We start from the raw sequence: 26,213 nt of genomic DNA, 5'->3' as shown, positions 1-26,213 counted from the left end.
GATTTTGTATATAAAAATTACATACTATTTCTTCATCGCTTTGGGAAAACAGTGGCATTAGTACCAAACAGCTTCTGACCGGATATCATGAGTGCGGATTCTGATTACATATTGGGGTAGGTGGCTCTTCCTCTGTCACTTTAGCTACATCTTCCCCACTGAGGCATTACTAGAAACTGAATGCAAGTTGCATTAAGGTCTAGCACTGAAAATAGTGTTCAAATTATTTTATTATAAGGGAAAGCAATAGCTTTATCCCCCTTCTCCAGGATGACAGTACTTTAATGGTACTAACTGTTAGAGCAGAAAATATGTAACTTAAAAGCTAGAAATAAATAAACTCAATAGTTTATGTCCTCAGAAGAGCTGAACTGATATCCCTGGCCTAGTATTGTTTTGTGTTATGTCACTTTACAAACAGCTGTGTTTTAATATTAAGATTTTTGTTAGCCGAAACTCTAAAAACCCCAATGGATTACTTATTCTTAAATAATAGCCCCGTTATCATTTTTAACTATGGTAAGATTTCTACAGTGTTTAAAGCATGGGTTAAATGCTGACAATGAAAAAATTCTAAATATCAGAATTATGACATTGCATTCTTCTGAGATCACACCGAACCACCTCAAATCACTTCCTGATTTCCAGATTTCTGAGGTTCTTAGACATTCCATAAAGCAAGAACTGAGAATAAATCTGATAATGTCCTAAAAAGTATGACAAGAAATCTGTTATAACCCATTATATTAAACTGACCGTCAAAACCTCTTTTTGGTGGATGTAATTCCTATTTATTACTTGAAAAATTTAGAAACTAGAGAAAAGTCTTAAAACACCTCTTGAAGGAAGATATTTCTAAATATATTCTAATATAGTATAGTGTTGTGAAAACTTGGTTTTCCTTGCAACTTCAGTTCAGCTCTGTCCCCATCTTCTCCATATCAGTATTGTCCTGCATATGGAAAAAAAATGGTGTGTGATGCTTTTGCAAGAAAAGGACATGTTTCAGCCATGGAAGTTCACAGAATTAAACCCAAATAATGTAAATTATTTAGATCAAGAAAACTCTTACTACAAAATATTCTGTAAGGTAACAGTGAGGCTTTGTGTTTGAATGATGGTCTGCCACATCATGAATCTAAAACAAATCTTTGGAGGAGGTGAGGTAGAAGCTATTTACTTTAATTATTCTGATACTGGGAGTCAAAGTCTGGTCATTCAGGAGACTAGTAATACTCTCCATGGACTTTCTGAAGAGCACACGCTACCAGCTTATGATAAATGTCTAACATACTGCTCACATAACACCAGGTCAGCAATGTTCAACCCCTCCCTAGTAGTAACAGAAATCAGACAGGAGACTGTAGCTCTAGACTACACATGCAAATGTAGGAATACATATTCTCATTCAGAAGTTCTTTGTAATGGAAAAATAATTTGACAAACACAATGAAGACAGCAAAAGTGTTCCAGTTTCAGTCCTTTCTCTCTCTCTCTCTCTCCCCCCAACCCCCCCCCCCCCCGCATTTTTATTTTTTTTAAATTATCAGCCATTCAGGTCTGAATATTTCCTGTCTCTCTTGCATTGAAGCTGTTCCACCTTATATTAACATTTAAATGTTTATTAAAGTGGGAAAAAATATTTCTACAATCCTAAAGTATATGAGCAACTCAACAAGAAAACAATTCCAGTCCTACCACGCCAACAGATCTGTCAGTTCTCAGGCCCTGGAGGCAGTACAGAGAGCGTGATGCCTGTTTTACAGATCCCGGTGGGATGTTATCACGAGCAGCGTGGCTGCTAAAATGCCAAGGAATTTCAGATGTTGTCTACATTGACTTAAGTCATCTGTTATGGAAATCAATTGGGAATTCTTTTGAATGTCCCACTTACAAGAGAACAGTTTCACCAGCCCATCCTTGTCTCCAAAAGCCAGAGCTCCAGTGCAGTAGCTTACTGTTACGATTTAAATATTTCTATAAAACCAAATGTCAAAGGATTTTCTGACAGTAGACTATGTAGTGAAAATTGAAAACATGTTATAAATGGACTGAATTACTGCATAATTAGGATTTCCAAGAAGGCAGCTCACAGGCTAGTCAGCATTTTAAACATGCAGAAATAATAAATAATGGGATTGTTCATGTAATTGCTTACCAATAAATACAAGTCTGTTAATAGAGACCCAACTGACATGCAACCAATATTTTACAACTTTCATAAATCAATATTTCTTAGTCTGTGATTCTATTTGCTTTACCAAAAAGATCAGAAAAAAAAAATTCCACCAAGGTGAAGCTTAAAATTGGTATGAAATGTGCAGAACTGTGAAACTTTCTGCGGCAGAGTAACAAGTGCAGGTGGCTACGCATGGAGGTATAGAACATTTTTCAATTAATTCTCATAATAAATTGATACAAACCACTTGCTTTTATGTTCTGCCTCTGTGAAATATAGATGATAGGATCATGCAAGTCCAAACTCAGTGAGCTCAGCTGAATCAAAAACCTGTGGTTGAAGAATACTATATCCTACACGGTGTAATATACAGAAACACTTCAGGCTTCCCTGCTATTTTTTGAGTTACATTCTCCCCTGAGAATCTTTGTCTACCTCAGCGATGGTTTTCAATCTGCTGAACTGTAGCAGGATGATATTTTAGGATTTGTTTAATCTGACTAACCCCATTGTCTTGCTGTTGGCAATGAACCAGGATCATCCTTAAAAAGCTAGTAATAAATGGATTAATTAAATTGTTTTACATTTTTTTTCTAAGTCTAGGCTTTAATAAATTAAAGTTCTAGTGGAACTGTAGGAATGGAAAATAATGATCACACTTTACAAATATAAATTGACTTCTTATTTTAACTTGGCTAAGGAGTAGAGCCCAACTTCACACCTTTGCTTGGTTTATCTGGACAATGACTATTAGTCAATGCAGTGCAAGTATTATTGGAACTTAACTTATTGCTGATATAAACTAGCAAGTAATTTTTTGTCACTAAAATAAAAAGTGATATACGCAGAGTACTCTAAGGATGAACTAACGGCAAATTCTAAAACCTAATGACTTCCTTGAAAATGCTCCTGCAGTCTCAGTCAACATAAACTTTGCAACAAGTTTAAAATCACCGTAGTACAATTCTAACTTTTTTCCCCAAGCATAAGTTTATATGTAAGAATAAATAATTACCAATTCTCATGCTCTTACACACCAAAAATAGACAAGAATTATGGTTATTGTTTCATTGCATCGAATTTTAACTGATGAGGTTGATGTCATTCAGGTGAGTAATTTGAACATGTTACTATGTGTAGCACTTTGCTTTTAAAATACAGAAAGAAATGAAAAGAATGGAAGAACTTAATCCAGCTGTTTTATTAAGGCCATGAAATATCACACAAATTATGACTGCAAGCTTTTGCAAGAGTAGGCCATAAAATGCCTCTTGTTTCACCATACTATTTACCGCACATCTCAGGAGATGCATTATACTCACAATAACTTGTCCCTAGCAGCACAACCTCCTCATATCACATCTTCCTCCAGAGCATGTTTGATTGAGTGCAATTGCTATTTCTTTCTGTGAGGTGATTTGGAATTAGATAGTCCTGTACTTAAAAGTGAAGCCTCTAAAGTAAATAGAAGTGTTTGCATCAAAAGGTTCATGTACTGACCATATTAATCACAGAATTCAAGGGAGTTTTATAAATCAAACTCCTAAACCCCACCATGTATGTCTCTTAGGGATGTTGGAAAGCTAGCCACTTCTGCCTCTCTACTGGTCTCTGACAAGTAAGCAGCAACTTGTCACTTTGTAGGCTACAACTTTATCTGTTACCATTCTTCAGGATCATTATCACATTGACCATGACTGTATCTGTTGAAGCAGCATATTCTTGTGACCGTTCTTATCGTGTCTACACAAGGTAATTTCATCAAATAACATTTATAATGCACTTATATCAGATACGTACATAGCAACTGTATAAATACAACTAGTTTTCTTTGTTTCTTCCAGCTTTAGTTCTTAATACACAAATAGCTTTGTGCAAAATATCACAATATCTAACAAAGCATATAGTAGAAAAACACAGCGCCCAGCCAGAGCCAAGAAACCCTGAATGTACTCTGAAATGCCTACCTTAGGTTCCTGGACTCACACATGGTTTTGAAAAGGGGCTGCTGGAGAATCAAAGGAAAAATATTTTGTTAACTGTCAGATAACAGGAAAGAATGCCGTGATGAACAATGATATACTTTTAAAAGACGGGTGAGGAAAGGAAGAAGAAACTACAGTTAACTCCACATTGCAAGCGGAAAGCACCACGGCTGTAGTATTTTTTTTTTTGCTACCAAGCAATGAAGAAAAAGAATTTCATAGAATCATAGAGTGGTTTGGGTTGGAAGGGACTTTAAAGATCATCTAGTTCCAATCCCCCTGACATGGGCAGGGACACCTCCCACCAGACCAGGCTGCTCAAGGCCCCATCCAACCTGGCCTTGGACACCTCCAGGGATGGGGCACCAACAACTTCCCTGGGCAACCTGTGCCAGTGCCTCACCACCCTCATCGTGAAGAATTTCCTCCTTATGTCTGGTCTAAATCTGCCCCTCTCCAATTTCTGCATCTTCTGGACCATTCTGAGGATTAAAACAAGATCTGAGCCCCTGAGCTGTGTGCTTTTCCTCATTTGCATGTATTCTTTCAAGATACGTGCTACACTACTGCTTTTTGAGTAGTGAAGAGGAGGAAAAACTTGTTTTCATTTTTAAAAATACCTCCCTACTATCATTCAACGCTTTCACAACTTGCTTCTAAAAACAAGAGTACGTTGTTTTTCTTCAGTGGTCAACCATTAGATAAACTGATACAAAAGTTGGAACATTTTATTGCCAACATCGTCCTGATGTTTAGTCAGAGTGATGTCATACTTTTAATAACATTTTCCTTCAGTTCCAAACTCCAATTATTCATTATAAAGGCATTCCAACAGAGATTAACATCACTCTCCATATCAATTGCTAATCTAAAGACTGCCTGACAGTGATTGGCTCAGTATTTCAAAACTCTTCCTAATAGTGGATACTAAACATAGTGAGGTCATGAATTTTTTTCCCTACAAGTTAATTTTTCAAAAAGTTTTCCTACCAAATAATTATTCATAGAGTGTCTCCTATACCAATACAAAGAAATAGATGAAAATAATTATGTGTGTTGGTAAATATTAATGGATTTAGTCTTCTAATTATATTTATGTCTCCCAAGAAGTGTTTCATTATAAAAAATAACTATAATTTGGTGTAGTAAAGCCCTGCATCTCTTAGTACCGTGGATCCTGGTTAAGACTGACAATTTTTCAGAACTATTTTTAAGTAATTTTCTATCTCCCCAAAGAATCAGTTGTCAGTAATGAATTTAATACCCACAATTAAGTGTTTGTTTTAATGTAAAAGTTATTTCATCTCTAATTTGCATTTTTGTTATGTCCTTTTAGCTGCCAAATTTATAATGAAGTGACAAATAGAGCCTTCTGAGGGATTCATTTCAATTAAGCTTGGCTTCAGGGTGGTCCTTATTTCAGTCGAAACCAGCAAATTGATGCTTGATTTCCAAAGCAAATGCCACACCAAGCTGCACAAAAATAATTCATTCTAACATTTTCCAGAGTTGCACTGATGTGCCTTCATGGTAGGTTCCACATTTTATTCATTTTTTATGTATTTTAGTACTGTATTTCCAATAATCTATAAAAAAAAAAATCTTTAAATGTGGCTATAAGAAAGAGTACAGCTGACGTATTCTTTAATTTTTCTCCTAACATTAATTCTTTCCATGACACTAATATGGCTTTTTTTCAAAAATACGCCATTACAGAATGCTATAAAACATTCGACCCATTAATGCAAAACACAATGAGAATAAACCATCAAAACTTTTTTTCAGTCAAATATCACCAGGAAAATAGCATGCATAAGGAATCAAACTAGAAAAATTAAGACATCAGAATACAGGAAATATGGTTTAGTGTTCAAATGCAAATGAAATTCAGAAAAATTTTCCACCTTAGCTTAAAATGCAACATTGCATTTCATGAAAAAGTTTTTGGAGCAGATGTGGTGGGTTTCACATGAGTTGTGATGTTTTTAAAGACCTTATTTATTTCATATTTGTCATAGAGAAAGATATGAACATTTACCCTCCCAATCTCCTAACAGTGCAATATTTACAAATTTGTTGAATGTTTTCCTCTCATTGGAGAACATCAAGACAATAAAAACCATATTTGATTGGCCTCTTTACAGTTGAGATATACTAATACCTCTTTTTATGTCAAGTAAACATATTCAATATTCTCAGCCACTAAATTTGCAAAGAAGTCTCACTTGTCACCTGCAACAATTTGGTGCAGAAAATCTATTTTAAAATATAAATTTGTCCTTCTTTAGGAAACAATCAAGTCACTTCTTCCAAAAAATAAAGCACACTAACTTGCTACTGGATTTATTTAATGTTTTGATACATAAAGCATGTGCTGCTGAAGCCTACCCTTCCTCTACTCTGGCAGGTCTGCATATACATTTTATTTGAATGTTTGAATGTAGACTCCTATTTGAGCTCAGAGTTTGTATGTTCTTTTGGGCCAACTTTTCAAACATGAATTAAAGATGTTTGGCAGTTTCAGAAAACTATTGCTAGCTCCCTTGTAGACAGCTCCAAAATGCTAGCAGGTACAAAGAGGCTAAGGCAATAGCATGGAAAATCAGAATTTACACAGTCATTCCTGTGGCCATATATAGCTGGACCATAGCTTTTGCAGATCATAGAAAAGAACTATGTTTGAAGATATATATAAGCACATATTGTGTATGTACACACTTATTTTGGACATAAAATATATCAACTTTTTGACGGCTGTGTTGCTGGCTATCAATTCATAGCTTAATGCTTTGCTTACTGGCAAAATTCCTGTACACCCTAGGGGAGGGGAAAAGCAATTTCAGTCTTCTGCATAACTGCTTCTGTAGACATCTAGAGCTGACTTTCGGAAGTAACAACGATCCCCACATAGCTCGCAGAACATAACAAAATAAAGTGGCCAATGCTGTTCCTGTGATGACAACCCTTCATTCTTCATGATAAAGCAATTTAATTCTATGACTTTAATGTTCTGCGTCCTTTGAACAATGTATTAGCTTCAATAGGAGGCTTGAAAACGTGATCAAAGTTAAGGTGATCAAAATGTTTCTTCTTCAGACCTTGTCCATTCAGAACTATTTTTTCCCTTTCATTTATACCCTGTCATGAGTAAACTGAAGCAATAGGATTTCTTCTAATTTCTAAGGAAATTTATTGTATAGGCTTCCTAGGATGTATTTTCTTTCCTCCTAGACATTCTCACATTTCATGCATTCTGTCCTATCAGACGCTGTCACATTAACTTTCTGTTCATTCTTCTTAAGATTTTGCTCATCAGTATGGCATTGTGCGTTATGATTAACTTCACCGTTTAATCATTAATTTTGTTGAAAGTGCTACAAAACATTTTCTGTAATCTGTCCATATTTCAAGACAGTGGCTTTGCATGATATGCAAATTCTACTGAATGCAACCACATCAGGATTCTCTCTCTAGATGAGTAAGGTGTTCAGTGTTAGGGATGCAGGTAGGCACAACTCTCTATGTACCTTTCTCACTACGCTTCACATGTATACCCTAGAACAAGAGTGCTGACCTTATGAATTCTACTAAGTATCTACCTCACCGATATCCTAGACTGCATCAAACCAGTTACAACTGCTTCTTATATAGGAGAGGTAAAGGGCTGTCCTGCATCTTAGGTCACTGTGCCCAAAAGAACATAACTTTAAAGTATCTAGCATTCTAATTGTACAGTTTGGATCTGAGGATTCAAGATTATTAGAATCAATGATCTGAATAGAATTCTGATTTATGTACTTAGACAACCTTTCAAGATAAGACAGTAGCACATTTCTTAACCACCCTGTTTTCTCCACTCACAATTTATTTCCCACTCTTCCAGTTCCAGGGTGAAGTACCACCAGAGTCTGACTCCTAGGCTGTTTCACTAGTCGACTTAGAGAGTCATAGCCCAACACTACTAAGCAGAGCGCTGGACACTCTTTTTTCTCCCTAGCCCTTCTTTATTGCTGCACAACGCACAGTTCTTATATACATCCTTGTCTTGCTCTGGTTTCTGCTGTAATAATTCCATATGAACTGGGGGATTAGGCAGTGAGCTCTGAGAGGCAACAAGTAGATCTCTGGTGTACATGGAGCCATTTTCCTAAGAGGTTTCTTGAAATAAACTTCCTAATACACAATATCCTAAGAACATCCTCCACAAACACCACTGATAAGAGGACCAAAATGGTCTATATAGAAGTCTGTCCAATAACAATGATAGCACACTGAGATTAGTCACTTCATAGCTGAAAAAGCCACTTTGCTGATTACTCAGGGTCACAAAACTCATGCAGGAGAGCCAAATATTTAGGGCCAGCTGGTCCAGTTAATTATACGATGCACAGCAATCATCAGAAAGTTCAAGGACTTCAAAAGGTGTCACAGGAACTGACACTACTTGGCCAGGTGCCATAGGACACAGTACATTAAAAAGGAGTAAATAGCACAGCCTGTCTGGAATTACATAATTGCCTTTGAATCAGAAATGTGCAGTGCTGTGTAAATCCCACTGTGGCGACTACACTCCAGAACCTGGACTCTTCATACTGCAGGATTGAATGTGCACAAGAAGAGGATTAAGGCTATAGGTCTGGGAGTTACCCATGTTTCACGTGCCTTCTCTCTCAGGCTAAAAATAAATACCTACAAAATAACATGAGTGTAGATAGCCACATAGTTTGGCAAATTTTATATAATCCCAAAAGATTTGAATTCACAAATAATTATAGCTTCCTCAGCATGACCATTGCTTCTTCCCATTCATTTCCAGGAAAACAGATGTTTAGCAATTTATTGTGAAGAATAGTTCTGGTACATGATATGTTCAGATTATGTTCAGGATAAACTGCAGAAGCTATTGTCTGGTAAAATGTGCCTAAGAAATGATATCGCTATGCATAAAACATTTTTGGTCCCCGAGAGCAGATAAACAGGGTAGCAGAACAGTAGGAAATGTCTGCTGCCGGGAGACTACTAGCAAAGATAGCAGCTATTAGAGAATTGTGCTTGACTCAAGCACACCTCAAGGCTCAGCTGGAACCAGCTTGTACACAGATCCCAGAAATTTGTATGTAAAAGAAACGTCAGTATCAGAGATGGTAATCATATTCATAGTGTACATCCACTATCATCTGATGAAGGTACAGCTGGGATTAATGGAGTTTTCTAATATCTATTCAGGTCTTACTACATGCCTGTATCATCCTCAAAGCGCTGCCTTTCCCGAACATTCTTGTACAATTAGTTTTCAGTTTTCCAAATCCCCAAGGAACTTGGTTTTTTCCTCTTATTATTTACCAGCTTTTAAAATTCTCCATGTATCCTACAGGTCATGGATTGGTCAACGGACTGATAGGCTGTGCAGTTACAGAAGCCAGTGGACCAAGGGCAATATTCATCAAAGGCTTCGATGGAGGTGGCCAAAGGCATCACAGAACTGAGGGTGGGCCTATTCCACAACTAAGCACTGCATAGCCTCAGTCGGCTCAGTTATTCTTTTCAATTCAAGCCTCCCCCATAGGGGTGAGAAAACTGGACTAGGTTGCCTGCTGCTCCTCTGCCAAGCTTGTTTCCCCAGCTCCTCCAAATATCCAGACATAACTAAGAGAAAACATACTGTCTAACTCGACAAGTCTGCTTTTGCCTACACTGTTCACCCACTGACCCTCCTTGTCCCGTATCTCTAACCTCAGTTTAGTTGTTCTTGTATCGAGCTTCATAGTCAGTCTTACTGCCTCACTTATCCCTTGCATTGACCACCTCATGTTCCTGATAAATCTAAATCTCTTGCTATTTCCCCGTCTATTCCATCTTTCCTAACACATACCTTCTGTGTCTCTGCTCAAACTGTCTGCTAACCCAAAGGCCTGGATGTGCATGAGGGAATAAAGGCTTTTATACTGGTGGGTAAGCCTTGTTCCTAGTTTGGGCGCCTTGGTTCTGATCTTCCTGGGTGGCCTAGTCATGACCCTGTCTTGACAAGAATTAAGGACTTTTCACATGGGTTGGGCAATATTTAGGCACGCGTCATGAGGGAAGGGAAATGAATCAAAACAGGGATGGGTGGAGGACAGAAGGCTAAGCTGGCAGCAGAGAATCATATGAATGTGAGAAAAGCAACTTAGAAGGCCAGAGCATTTTATAAATCTAATTCTGGATGGCTATCTGACTTAGATAAGTAGTGCATCCTTGGGAGGTGGGGTGAAGGAAGAGAGGAGAAAAGAAGACCAATGACATGGACAGAAAGACCTAGATAAGGACTTTCACCTAACTAACTAAATGCGAAAGAGAATCCTAACATTAATTTCAAGAGTCTTTGCCAGGAAAACAAACCATTCACTCGGTTATATTGTATGCATGGGAATACATAATCTTTTAAAAAATTTCTGTAGCCTCGTCCCTTTATTGCATTCTCCAACCTTTCTGGAAATTTGGTACTTAGAAGTAAGCTGCAGTTTTCCAGCACAAATATTATAATCTCCCTACATCCATGATGAGATATTCAATGTAGAAAATAATTATTTGTGATAGTATTCATATTGCATTCATCTCAGCAAGTACTTCCATTATAACCAAGGAACTAATTTTAAACTTAAGTACCAGTAAAAAGCAAAATTAGGCATCTGTATCAGAAACTGGAATTTGAGATAATAACACCATGTATTTGACCAGCACACAGCAGCAGCACTGCATAGGTTTTCTGACCATTAGTAGCCAAATAAACTTTTCAAATATTTTTTTCAAACAGCAAGCCATATTTTGCTCAACATTTATTAAATGTTTTGTTAATAGTTTCAGTTTCAATTAACTATATTTAAGATCATTTCACTGGTTTAGAGATATTCAGTGAAGATTTTTTCCTTGGCAAACTTCTCACAACTGTTTTTCTTTTAGCCATTCAATTTGAATCATGATAGCATCAAACAGGAATTGATCCATCTCACACCAAAAAACACGATAGCTTTTCTGTGGATTCTTGAAAGAACCGGATTAGTGCCACAGGGAAGAAATTTTCTCTCTTCACTTCATAATATAGATTATAAAATTAAAAACTGGATTTTATGTTTCCTACAAGCACTTCTACTGACTATGCAGCACTTGTTAGTTCAATTTTTATTTCTCCATCCTCTCTAGAACATGCTGTTCATCACAATTCAGACACAGTTTCACAACTAGTTTATTTCACAATCCACATCCACGTTGCCACCAAAAGGGAAAGTTCTCCCTATTTCTTTAAGCCCTTAGCCCCTCCCTTCTGACAGTACTAGTTTGCTGGGATCAAATGGATTGACTCTATTCAGCTGAAAACTACCAAAATTAATTAATTAGTTTTCAGGCAGATCAGTTCTCTGATCCAACCAACTACACAGCTGCATGAATGTCGGTGCCAGCAGAAGAAAGGCATCATAACCCATTGCCTGGAGCAGAAAAGTGGTGGGACAGTAGCAGAATATACTTAAACTGGTTTATACCAACTGTGAAACCACAGCCTTAAAATCGCATGTAACTTAACAACATACAGATCACCATCTTCTTCAATAAAGGGCATAATAAACGGAGCAAATGCCGATCCAAAAAAAGAGCACTTTGAATAACAAATAGTTGGTTAAATAGTTGTTAATGTAATTGGCACATCTGTACAAACTAGGTACTAACGTATGGCTTTGTGAAGACTATTTATTTATTAAAATGCATACTATTCTGTATTCATCTTCACTTTAGAATCACTTTAGGATTTTATCTGAAAAGGGTCTTTTCAGATAAAGTTTTGTTCCTCAGCTATTTTTTCTGATTCACAAACATTAATATCTATTAATATTAATCTTCTTATTAATACTAACAAAAATGCCAAGATTGCCCTTTCATCACACAATGAAAACATTAAATGAATTTTATCCTTGTCTTATGTCAGTCAATTCCCTTAAAAATATTTGTTACTAACACATAGCAGCTATATCTTTTTAAAAAAAAAATACATATTGTTTTCTTCACATCTGTTGAAACTATTTTGCTCCTAAAAGAAGAAAAAATAGATTGAAAATCTCTTTTTTATCCCTTTCATTTTAACAATGCGATGCTCAACATAGAGCATTTCCTGGGATTCACTTTTGGCTGTTGTTAATGACCTTCAGCTCAGCTCTGGACCATCCATTTTAGCCAGTCAATAATTTTAACTGCAGAATGTTATTGCAGAGGTGTGTTGAAAAATCAAAGTGGGTTTTCTCAAAGAATATTGAAGACTATTGTCCCCTATTCTATATTACTACAGAGAAGTTTGTCCCAATATACCGATGCAATTAAGAAATCACCGGTTCCCTTCTCTCACATATGATATTCCTAGTTATTCCAGCAAGAACTTTGTCTTGTTTATTCCTCCAGTGGACCCTCTAGACCACACTACCAAAAATACTTAAAGTCATAAAACTACTTTACTCAACCTGACAACCTTCTACTCTAATTCCTGTCCAGACCCATAAAACTTGCACTGATATCAGCATATTGCAATCAGGAATTTAAAAAAAAAAAAAGCCAAGTTAAAAAACCCCAAAAAACTAACCAGAAAAGAGTCAGGTATTGTGGCTGCAGTTTTTCCATTTCACCTTAAAATGCCAGAAGTCATTTGTCACACTTACTGAATTACCTCACATATGTTCAAAACCCGCCAAGTCCTTTTCACTATTACTTCCATCAACCTTTTGATGTGATGACTAATCTGCTGCAGACCTACATGATGTAACACAATAGTTAAAAATAGTAAGGAGTATCTTTGCTTTATTTTATTGCCATTCATTTCTAGAGTTCTTCATGCCCTTGCATAACTTTCTGTCCCTATAAAATAAAATTCTAATCAGCTTTATGTCCTTTAGTAACACATACATCAATGTTTTCCCACAATATACTGTGTATATATAAATGCATATGTATAATTGTACACACAAAAAAATTAAAAGAACATTAAGACTACAACTTTGAGCACTGAAAAGTTAGGAAATGCTGGAATCAGTGTTGTTGGTGCAACCCTACTTCAAATGTTAAGAATGACAGAGGTCTTATAAAAAACTGAAAAAATGAATAATTCTGTCTTTGGACAAGGATTTGAAATGTCTGCAATAAGTAGGGCTTGGGGCCATGCATGATAAGAACAAAGCAATATATTTAATAGCTGCTCATTAAGTGCATCCTGCGTGAGGTAGGAATTCTGTGGAAAAATAGTGTAATCTCATAATTAAATATAAACATGAGGGACCAAGTTTACCCCATCAAAACCTCCCAGGCTTTTTCTGCTTCCTTCTCCCTATCTATTATCGCAGTTCTGATATCCTCACTGTCCATTCTTCTCTTGGTCTTGTCCCAGTTTGTTCCTTTTATTTATACATGCTTGCCTTTTTACCCTCTACATTCCACAAAGGCAACTTCTCCTCAATGTTTCCATGGGAGTAAAAAACAGGACGTGCAAACCAGATTCCCTGATCTGCTCCAGTGACTGGACCTATATCAAATCCAGTTTAAACAGTGCAGGATTGTATGTGAACAAAGAAAGAATTCAGTTCACGATTATTACCTCTATAGAACACAACTGATAATTGGTTTTGTCGTAGGTTGAACTGAGTAACCTCAGTAATATGCAATACTATCATACTATCTATCCACTTGCCTACAACAGCAGAAGTTATGCCTTAGTACCGGCTTGTCTGTTCTAAGCACTGTCAAACAAAATGTGTGAGGTCAGGTAACTAAACAGTGCATACATAAAAGCTCAAATTGAGCTGCACAGGTCATGCTAATATGTTAAGTCTTATTTGATTGCTGGATTTGACAACACTAACAGCGCTCTTTTACTACAGCTTATGTGTATATACCTGCCTGAGTTTGTATGTGTTATATTTTACAGTAAAATTGAGTTTGATCTATGTCCTTCAAATACAAGAAGTTTCATTCTCTTCTCATGCTGCTTTACACTGCAAAATTACTTTGATTTCAGAGAAGTTATTTCTGATGCATATTAATCTGACAGTAAGTTATTGCTTCTTTTCATACAGATAAATATCCCCCCCCCAAACACATTAGGCTTTATACACGCAGTTACATGTACCTGAATACTCAAATATTGTAACAAAGAGAGTGTACATAGCAATTTATGTCTACTACACTTTGTGTATTGCCATGTTTGACTATGTTTGTTCTATTGTGTTTTCTGGAAGATTATCCCACTAAGATCTTATTCAAGCTTACTGCCAGAAAATTTCAGTTTAGCACTAAACTGAAAGCTTAACTAAGGCAATAAACTAAACTTACCCCTTACTCCCAGAGGGGGTCCAACAAAAAAAGAACATAAAAGCTGCTTGTTCAGCTGTGGCACTCCTCTTTTAAAGCTATTGTATGACTGCCTTTATTTCAATGACACATGCTGCCTGTCAGAAGGTGATAGTCTCTGTCATATTTATTAAAAGTCATTTTGGTACTAAGCGGCCTTAAGTAGCTGACTAAAGGCTGTGACATAAATCATGTGTGACATTATAAGACAAGAAAAACCGGTCTCAAAGTAGTTACCAACAAGTGACCCTACTGTATAATATTTATAGCAACATAAAATGAGCAGAAAAATATTGACTTACAGGACAGGAGTTTCAAAACTTTAGAATGTCAAAAGCCATCCTTCTCAACAGTTGAATTTGATTTTGTCTCTCTGTGATAACTGAAAAAGCAGAGAGTCTTGCAAGCTAGAAGCTTTCTGCCAGGTATGCCTTTTGAGGGACTCATGAGAATTGTTGTTTCTGCATCTGATTAACTCTGTTTTTTAAAGTGTTCCTGACTGCTGATCAAAACATGCAATAAATTATGCTTTTTTTTAGCAGTACTAATTTCACAAACCTCTTCTGCAGGTAATCTTCTAATGCATTATGTTTTACACACTAATATAGGAACATTCAAGATTGGCATGCCACTGCTGATTTACACCACAGTAAAGGCCATACAAAAGACTGGAGTACAGAAGCCATCCTGCTGTATGGCTATGGAGGAACATATCAGCTTATTTTCTTTGGAAAACGTCCATGTTTCCCAGGAAGATTCCTTCCAGTGGTTAATCTTTTTTATTTATACAGGTATTTGGGTGTCTCTACATAGTACTGAATGTGCAGGTTACACATTCACATCTCTGCCCCTGCCTGAATTTAACAAGACTTCTTGATTTGACAGCACTTGCCATGTGGCTGCTACTATAAACCTGGAAACTGGATCCCTTTTCCCTTAAAGACACCTAATATACAGTCTTGATATGTGGATCACAAACAATTAAGGTTTATAAACACATTAAACAGTTGTTTTGTAAAGAAAGGAAAAGTTGGTTTTGGCCACATAAGAAAACTGCGGGTGAAAAGAGACTCCTGAGAAGTCCTCCCTACAACAAATAGAGTAAAGCAAACTTGCAGCTATGTGGCTTGACTGTATATTTGGAACAGAGGGACCTGACCTCTGCTTGGCTAAAGGAGGAGGATATGAAGAAAGTCAAGGAGGGCTCACAGGAGTAGTGCAGAAGTTGAAATGAAGTCCTACAAAAAGCAATAAAAAGCTGTTCTGCTGTTGCAGAACTTGAAATTAGTATAAACCACCAGAGTCAAGTGGCTGTAAGACACTGCCGCTTATTTCTCTCTGCAAGGAGGTAGACAGCAATGTTCACCACATATTGAAATACAGAGATATTAAATATTCACACCATGCAGAAAGAAAATAGAGGGGTCTGACAACAAAAAAAGAAAAAGATGAAAGGTTTATGTACTGCCTATGCTACGTCAAGATTCTCATGTTAAATTCCATTTCTCATTAGAGTAAATAGCTCCATTTCTGTAAAGCGATCAGAAGCACCCTCCTAACAATAACTCAAATATTTTGTGGGTTGGAACTTGGAAATTTAAACCTGGATAAGAAGCTACTTAGAATGAGTACTGCTGACAATTGTTTAGCTTCATGCTATTTCTTGACATTTTAGCTGCGTGGTAAATAGTTCCTTTCCTGTGAAACTTTGAAATCTCAGAAATATTTTTTCCCCACATCAGAATTAACCCCAGAAGTTTCAAAGTTTTTCCACATAAAAGCAAGAAAGAGAGACTCCAGAACAGCAAAAAGGCTGTTGTTGGTGGTACCTTTATTTTAAAGTCAGAGCAGGGGTTTGAAAATTAGCCTTCTGCAACCCAGTATTGGTACCCCCTTAATTTTTCACATTTGTCATTAATTCTTTTTCTTTCTTCTGCATTACTAGTAAGACTGTTCATGAATTCACTTTTCCAGGGTCCCCCCTGCAAAAAAAAAATCAATTTGTTGCTCCCTACAGCTTTTATAAAAGCAAAGAGGAAAAACAGCCGGGCATTTTACTTGCTTTTACTGCACCAAGCAAAAGTAGGCAAGTCAAGAAACATAACAATTTGCTCGATAAAAATACATTTAGTTGAAGCAACTCAATATTATTAATCGAATCAGTTTTAAGGTACAAGTATAAGGATGCAAACCATTTTGTTGAATAAGACGGTCAAATAAATTCACATACTATTAAGAACTACTCCAAATATTCTAGATTAATTTGGAAATGAAGAAATCAGGCTAACATTATTAGCCAAAGAATTTTCACCACTCATATGAATTTAAATTATTTAAGCCAGTTTCAACATTTGAAGAACTTTCCTACTCTCGCGGGACATATTAAACGTATACATCAGTAATTCACAGATTGCTGCTGCTGCTAGTCATCAGAATCTGGCTTTAATCCCGTCCAGTTAAAAATTCTCTTCAAATCAAGAGTGTTTAATTCACTGAAAACATCTAAAAATCAAAAGGGAATAAATAATCTTATTAATGATAGACAATGTAAAAGGGTACTTCTCCTTTAGGACTTGTGAAAGGGGAGTACCTGATTATCCAAATTATCTGGAGGGGAAACTGTGGGCTAATTGACATGGTAGTAATGAGCACATAGCTTTCATATGAATTCCTGACCTATTTGCACACTGAGCTGACTGAACCTGGAGCCCAGAGAGGAAAGCATATAGGACACTTGAGGGAAAAGGAAGTAGTCCAAGTACAGAAGGCAATAATAAACATTTGGATGCAATTTACATGGGTGTGAAGAAAAAGACAGGGTCATACTGTGGCAAGGAGTTCGGTAATCTTCATTTCCCTCCCTTCATACATTTTAGGGCTACTCCAATACTGTATTGTTGCCAGAAGAAACAGAAGATGAGGTAGAGGTCTTGCCATTTCTGCCTGCATTAGCCAGGGCTCCTGTTTGTTGCCACTTCTTGAATGACAGTTTGGTTTCAGAATGGTGAGCATAAGATGTTAGACTGTTAATTTGCCCTTTCATTCTCCCCAGCCACTAATCAGATCGGCAGAGACTTGCTCTTCTGTTCTCTCTGAAATTCTTTCATCCCATTCCTCAATGAACATCGCTATCAAAGGTAGCTTTCAGAACATTCACCATCCATGGAACGGATTCACAAGCCACTTAAGCACTACACAGTTCTCTTGAGGAAAGAGGAGTTTTATACTCACGATCTAATGCATGCTTTGCAGATACCGAATCTGACCACACTATGAATCACCAAAGAGTTTTCAAGGAATGTAAAGTGCTCCCATTGCTATGTAAGAATTAACTTACAGTTGTATTTATTGAACAGCAGGGCGAATCAGTCACTCCTTTACTATTTCTTTCTTGAAATGAGACCCAGTGTCAACTAGTATTTAGCGGAACTATATTACTTTTACACCAGATGGAGAGCCGGCCTGACAACCTTTATTTCATGTAAAGAGTCAGATACACATGTTAAAAACTCCCACTGCTTTTCTTCTTTCCCAGAAAAAAGATTTTTTTTTTTTTTTGCAACTGCCATTCTGCAGATAGATCTGGAACTTTCTGGAAAGTTAGGCAAATAATGCTGTCTCTAGGAGTCTTCTAATCCTGTGCATGATCATGCACTTTGATTACACAGATTTAACCCCATTTCTGCAAAAGAACCAATAAAGAAGCTTAGTTATACCCTTCTGCTCATGTTAAAAATTCTTACAGCTGTTTCACTGAGAGGGTCTTCAACCTTCCGTCTTTGCAGAAAGGGCTTACAATTGAGCAGGATGCTTTTCCCTGTCACTGTTCAGTCTCACCCTATTTGGACAAGCTATAAACTTCTGTCAAAAAGCAAGAGTTTGCACGTGCTCGATGAAAGCTCGTTAGAGGGTATCAGGCAACATCCTTTATGGACTCTGCTTTCACATTTTGTCTTCCAGAACTGAACAGAGCTTTTCCTTGCAACAGCTCCTCATGGCTGCCAGAAACAATTATGGCATTGGGCACTGGAACAGAAAAGAGGCAAACAGTCTTCCTGTGTTCTCAATGTTCCTCTTGTTATACACACTGCTCAGAGAAAGAATCACTTGGGCTGGAAGATGCGGTGCTCATAAAAAACTGAGTGAAAAGTCGATGGGAAGGCTTAACAGGAGAAAAAAGACCATCAAAAAATATTGCTGGCTGTGTCAAATTTGCTAATGGAAAAGAGCAGAAGGGGCACACTGGAGGAAAAAGTGTGCAAAAAAACTAATTAGTAGTACTAATTACAACCTAGTACTACTAAGTACAACTATTTCCCACAAGAACCTGGAATAGGAACACATAGTTCTCAATTTTGAACATTCCTCTGCTGTAGGTATACAGTTGGGAAAGTCACTGCTAAACTGCGTCTTCCCCATGCTGTGGCCAAGCCACAAAAGAGATGATAGGTTATAGCTGTTGCCAAACACTTCATCTGGAGACATGCAAGAGTCTGTGCTACAGGCCTATAAAATCTCTATTAAAAATCAATGTAATAGTCTGTGTAGGTTCATCTAATGACAATTCTGTCTTTCAGGAAGGTCTTACTTTGCTCGTTGTTGCTGCCCTGTAAGATAGGATGGCACATTAAAATCTGTATACAATACAGTATATATATATTTAATAAGGAAAGCTTTATCAAAAATTTAGATCATATCAGCATTTAGTTCACCTGTGGAATCTTTAATTGCTTCCTGCATGCATGATTGTATCTCATTTTTTTTTTTTATACAAATACATTCTGCTCTGGATCCCCACTTCATTCAATAGTCAAGAAGTATGGTGTTTAGGAATAATTAAGGCTTAGGCTTTGAATAAGGATGTTGTCATCAGACTTCTGCCTCATTTGCTCCAGAAAGTGGTTTGTGACCTGGAAGAAGCAAGCAAAATCAAAGACTGGTGTTCACTTCTGAAAGTGAATTCAAAAGTCTGTGTTGAGCTGAATAAAGACAACATTCAGAGGGAAGGATCAGCACTATAGCCACTGTGGGACTAGACTGCGTCAAGAGAAAGGTGACGGAACAGAAAGCGAGGTCTCACTAATGTAATGGAAGGCTGCTTTACTGGAACTATGTTCTGCTTCTGAAGTCTGCCACAAGACCTGAATTCTTACAATGGTAGCATAAGTCAAGAAGAGCTCTCTTTCTCACACTTCAAGTTCTATAAGCAGCTCCAAAACATATGAGTAATCAGGTCTAAAGTCTCCTGTGTTCTAAGGATTAGATATTTTTGACAAAACAGGATTCACTCTCTCAGTGTTCCAAGCACATAGATATTTCTGTGGGGTCATAGAAAGCAACTCATTTTACAAACTAAATGATTTCTTGCTTGCAGGGAATTCATTTAATACAGCAATAATTGCATAGAAAATCCCACATAGAAATTAATTACTCAAAGCAGGGTTTGGCTAGAGGTCACAAACAAAGCAAAAGGGGAAAAACATTGATTATGCAATTACAAAGCTATGCTGAGTTGTCAACTCAATTGAGGTATATTTAACAGAAGCAGCACAGTACCATATACGGATAGACAAGCTGGCTCTGAATAACAGACACTGTTCCCTCTGGGCCAAAACCCCCTACTGCTCAATAGGGCTACAAAGATAAAATATTCTTCAATTGAAAAAAACAAATTTACTGTCCAGAATTTATTGATACTCCTGTAAATAACAAGTGCATGCTAGGAACTGAGATGTAGGGCTATAGGAACCCAAAAGGACTAAAACACTCCCAGCTCCCATGTCTGTTACTGACTGTCAGTTCAGAAGTAGCAAAGAGAACTGTGTGCTCAAACACTATTGCTTTTCTGTACATTTAGTTGGGAAGATGATGAACTGTTAAGTGGTTGCCCTCCACCATCATCCCTTGCACCAGAACACAAAACTGCAACATGTAACATAACTTACACCTGGAATAACTTCGGAGAAACAGTATAGATCACAACTCTATTTCTTTCAGAGAGCTACAGTTACGTGACATTTCCTTGCAGGAGTTACATTTGAAAAGCACAACCAGTAACTGCTTTAGTAACCCATGTTACTAGCATAGGAGTTATTGCAAAGAGTCCTGAATTCACAGTGTTAAACTTATGAAGGACTGCCTTCATGTCTGAGGACCAGATTCTCAAGGTCTAGTCTGTGCAAAAGTGGCGCACATGGCTCTTGGCTCAACTGAGGGACCACAAACGTTGTGAACTATGGAGCCACTCAACAATCTGAAGAGAATATTTCCTTCAGTGCAGCTGCAAAATACCATAAATAGGCATTCCCTCTGCTTCTTTACAAAGAGCAAAGTCTCAGACTTGGCTCAGTACAACATCTGTTTCACTTGGGGGAGAGGATCCCCTTTATTTCTTTCCTACAACTAGGACTATGTAATAGAAGCAATATTTAAAAAAAAAAAAAAAAAAAAGGCAAGTCTAAAGGATGAGGCTACATTTTGCTCATTTTATCTGTCTTCATTTATATCTGTGAAAAAATACTACAATGCCATGCTGGAGTAACTTTCCCTCTCTATGTGCCTTCAAAGAAAATAAATACACAACAAGGAAGGGGACAGAATCGTGTGGAAATCCAAGGGCTGTTGCAACCATTCTCTGCCCTACTTGCCCCAATCACTTGATGGCTTGGAAGCTACTGAAGGTTATTTTCTTTTTTGTCAAGTGGCTATTGACTCGATTAGATTAACTTGTCATGGAAATTGCTTAGGTATATACATGATAGTAATAAGGGACATAAATGCATGTTTTAATCAGATACTGAGACAATTTATGCCTACCGTGTCTGACAAGACTGGAGAGCGAGTGCCCATAACCATTCAAAGTACAGTACTGTCCTTTTTCCCTTATTGTCTCTAAATTGCTGTAAAATCAATCATTCACATGTTAAAATAACATTACTGTAATGAACCTGAAATATACAATCTTTTCCCGGATAAAATGCTCCTTTGTTTTTAATACAGAAAACATTTTTATCTGTTTTATTTTCTTTTCCTTGAGACAATAGTTGAAAACAATTAGCATATTAAAAAAAATCCTTTTTCTTCATTGTTGATGTGCAAATCCCATGGACACAACAGGCATAACCTACAACAATTTTGTGTCGTCTACCCTCTATCTGCCTTTATCTGCAAGTTGAGTTCTCATAGAATTATGGAATGGTTTGCATTCGAAGTGACCATTTAAAGAACATCTAATCCAAGCCCCCTGCAATGGGCAGGGACACCTCCCACTAGACCAGGTTGCTCAAAGTCCTGACCAAACTAACCTTGAACATTTCCAGGATGGGCCACCCACAACTTTTCTGAGCAACCTGTTCCAGTGCCTCACCACCCTCACTGTAAATAATACCTTCTTTACATCCATTCTAAATCTACCTTCTTTCAGTTTAAAGCCATTACCCCTTGTTCTGTCACTGCAAGTCCTGGTAAAAAAAGCATCTCTCTGCTCCCTTAAAGTATTGAAAGGTGGCACCAAGGTCTCCCTGGAGCCTTCTCTTCTCCAGGCTGAACAACCCCTACTCTTTCAGCCTCTCTTCATAAAAGAAGTATTCCAGTATTTTGCCTGTCTTCCTCTGGACTCACTCCAACAGGTCCATGCTGTTCTTGTACTGGTTACCCCAAAACTGGTCACAGTACTCCAGGTGGGGTCTCATGAGAGTGGAGCAGAGGGGGAGAGTCACCTCGCTTGACTTACTGGCCATGCTTCTCTGTATGCAGTATTCTGGGCTGCAAGCACACTTTTGCTGGCTCATATCTAATTTTTTATCTACCAGTATACCCAAGTCCATCTCTGCAGGGCTGCTCTCAACCAGTTTATCACCCAGTCTGTACTGATACTAGGGACTGCCCCAAATCAGGGGCAGGACCTTGCACTTGGTTTTGTTGAACTTTGAGGTTTGTATGGGCCCAATCCTCAAGTATGACCATGTTCCTCTGAAGGTTATCCTTTCCCTCTAGCATATCAACCACATCACTCAGCTTGGAGTCATCCGCAAACTTGCTGATGGTGTACTCAGTTCCCCTATTTATGCCATTAATGGAGATACTAAACAGTATTAATCCCAGTACAGACACTTAAGGTACAACACTCATTGATGATTTCCATTTCTACATTGAGCCATTGACTGTAATTCTCTGGATGCAGCCAGCTAATTCCTGATCCATCTGCTAGTCCATCCATCAAATCTTTATCTCTCCAATTTAGAGGCAAGAATGTTGTGGAGGACCACATCAAAGGCCTTACAGAAGTCCCGACAGATGACACTGATAGCTCTTCCCTTGTCCACGGATGCCTCCACCACTGAAAACTACAAGATTAGCCATGTAGAATTCACCCTTGCTGAAGACTTTCCTTTGGTGAAGCCATGTTGGCCATCTCTAATCTAATTTCTATAAAATGGTGCAAATCTTGTTGATGTTTTAGTTAAGGATATGCTCCCTTCACCTTAATTTAACATAACTTGTGGTAGTCAGGTGTGTGATACTGTTTCCTAGCAAAATACTTCCAGAAAATGTGACTTTCAAGCAGAAAAATATTCTGGCCACAAAGGTTATGCTATCCACTTATTCACTGTGCTGGGAAACTACAGAGGATTCATTGGTATTCCTATCAGGTTTTCAGCAAGTGACATACAATATGCATCACCTAATTATGTAAGTTATAGTATGTTATAATACACATCACCTAATTATAATCTTTGATACTTAATGAGAGGTGACCATCATTTAAGAAATGCTGAGGAGGCTATTAAAACGATCTTTTATTTTGGAAATTGAGTCCTTGCACATATTGCTATTGAAAAGCTCGTGACATTTTTATAGGCCTGTTACTCCAGTTATGCCAGTGACTGGCTAGATTCTGCCTGTGGCTGTGATTTCACTAAATCAGGGTAACAACTCTGAGAATAAATTTCTGTTAGAAAACATGAATACAAATAGCAAAATCTAGACAAAAACTTTGGATACTATCACCAATAAAATGTAAAAATTTCAACAAATCACTGTCCAATGGGTAACAATGACAAATTCTTCCAGTTGAGCACTTTCTGCCATCCAAACAAGGAAGAATTTAATCAGTATGAACCATATCCTTTTTCAAGCCCATTGGCTTCCTAGCACTTCATTGTCTTATCCAGATAGTTTTGTATCCTGCTTGAAATTACTTTAATGAATAGTGTGTGTCTGATACCCACAGTAAGCTGGTTCTGCTTTTTCACTGCTCCTGGTTTTTTTCTGCCCAGAATAATCACTGTTTGTTCTCAGTTCTGTGCTACTTTTTCCATTTTTCAACTCACTCCAAATACTCGATGCAGGTCTTTATTGCCTCTGATTCACAATCTTCTCATACTTCATGTATGAACGTATAGTTTCCTCATCTCATTTCTGTATTTATTTCTTTCACTAGCCTCTGCTTATCCTCCAGTGCCATATCTTTCTCCATGAACATTTCCAGACACCCTACAGCTGTTAAATGAGTATATTTAATATCTATGTTTTGCCTCTACAATTATCTCCTTTATTTTGCCCCTGCTTTATCTATTTTTAAGTATGCTGTCACATAGTCCTTCTACAGCATTGCTGACTGTAATTTTGAAGTAAAATTCACTTTCACTAATGCCTAATTAGCCATAAATAATACAGCTTTTTCATTGCTGTTCCTGGTTGATGCTTCTATTCAATTATTTATTCGTGAACAAAAGTTTTCTGAAAGTTAGCCTATGTCTTAATTGCTTCAGCTGTTGTCTTTCCTTCCGCTTTTCTGTCATCATCAGTCATCTCTCAGATGTAAGACAACATCAGGGAAGAGAAAGGAAAACAAAGAGGGGGGTAGGATAGTGCAGTAAAGTGAACAGAGCAGAAAAGAAAGGGAAAAGACAGACCGAAGGATATGGGGAGAAAACTGGGAATGGGGGAGGGACACCAAAGGGGGACAGGGGAAAACCAGTGTGAAAAAAAGAGCTGAGCACAAAAGAGGAAAAGGAGAGAAAGATTTGAGGAAAACACCATAGCTATAGATAGCATAGAGTAGACAATAAGAAAGACAAAGAGGAGACAGAAAACAAAGGAGATTAATCAAGACCAAAAAAAAATGCCCTGGGAAGATGATCTGTATCAGAAATAAGGGGTTTATTTTTAACCAAAATTGGAGATACACAGTATAATGGGGAAAACTACAAACCAGTGTAGAGGGCCTAGGACAATAAACGGAAGAGATATTTTAAAATAAATGAGCAGAGATTGAACAGAACAGTTGTGCGGCTGTACACTCTAAACAGGAAAGGGATTATACATTATGAACATTAATCTGGTGTTTCTCTACAATTTAAAAGGTAAGCAGGATGCTAAAATGCATTAGCATAAAACTATGATGTGTTACGGTGGGGAGTTTTCTACTATGCTCTTTGATAACTCAAGATGCTTCAGCATATTGAATAAGGATACTAAACCTAGTAGAGCTCTGCTGTCATCAAACAATGATGTATAGTAACAGCAAATGTACACTTGGGTATAATCCTCCCAATTGTTTATGTCAACCTTTTGCCAAGCTGTAGTCTGTCCTATTCCTGCTAAACTTTAAAAATATTAATGGCAATGGATTACACACCAAAAGATGTGATATTCTTGTTTTATGAGGCACTAGTTAGACATCATGCTTAGTTGGGCTCATTTTGCTACAGAAAGGGTGCTATTGCACAACATAATGGGGTAAATGGGATAAACTCAGCTTTTGAGACAATTTCTTTTAAGGAATTGCTTGTTGGCAAATACACTGATGTCAAGTGAGGCAACCACATGCATCTGAGGGTAAAATACTCGTCAACAAAAAGTGCAAAGTAGCCAGATGAAATCCTTTGAAATTATATTGTCAATTTGACAAAATATACTTGGTTCTTTTGTGCTTTCAGTGCATGGTGCCTGGTTATTATCATCATGCTTATCTTGGGTAAGGGAAAAAGATATAGTGACATGACAGAGGGCTCTTACGGATGTCAGATGCAAAGGCAGCAGCAATATCACGAATTGATAATATCAGCTTTGTTGAAGTTGGTATTACAATTTTAAGTAGCTCCAACTGTCCCGGGGTTTAAGCACAGCTTTCCCGTCACTCTGTCTATTAATTTATCAATCTAAGCAGGAAAAAACAACAGTGGCCCAGCTTTTTTAGGGACAGGTGCTAGCTTCCACTTGTAGCATCCTCTTTGAAGATTGTTTTGAAAGGATAAGAACCTCCTCTAGACACCTGGCTATGCTCAGGAGAGGGACATCTAGTGCCAATCTCTTTTTCTGGGTGGACATGGCACAACAGTTGGGCTTTAAGCTTGGTTATGTATCTGAGCAATAGGTAGCATTTTCTTGTGAGGGCAGTGCATGCCCTTGCAGGCATTTTCTAGCTCCTCCTTGGCAAAAGCAGCAGGCCAGATGGAACTGTTCCTTGGGCTGCCAGTTGGACCACCCTGGTTTGTACCAAACAGGATTTAAAAAAAACCCAAGGGGATGGAAAAAGTCTGAAAATTAGCAACTAAAAATAAACAGGAAATGAAGGCAGAACTGTTTCACATGAAGGGCCATAAGTACATGAAATAGAATTGTCCAGTTAAAACTATCAAAATTATGAATTTAAGTAAAAACACTGGGAAGAGTGAAAAAAAAGC

This window comes from Cuculus canorus, chromosome 4 (genome assembly GCF_017976375.1).
Source record: "Cuculus canorus isolate bCucCan1 chromosome 4, bCucCan1.pri, whole genome shotgun sequence".
Lineage (NCBI taxonomy): Eukaryota > Metazoa > Chordata > Aves > Cuculiformes > Cuculidae > Cuculus > Cuculus canorus.
The sequence above is the reverse complement of the archived record's forward strand: the minus strand, read 5'-3'. Positions refer to the sequence as shown.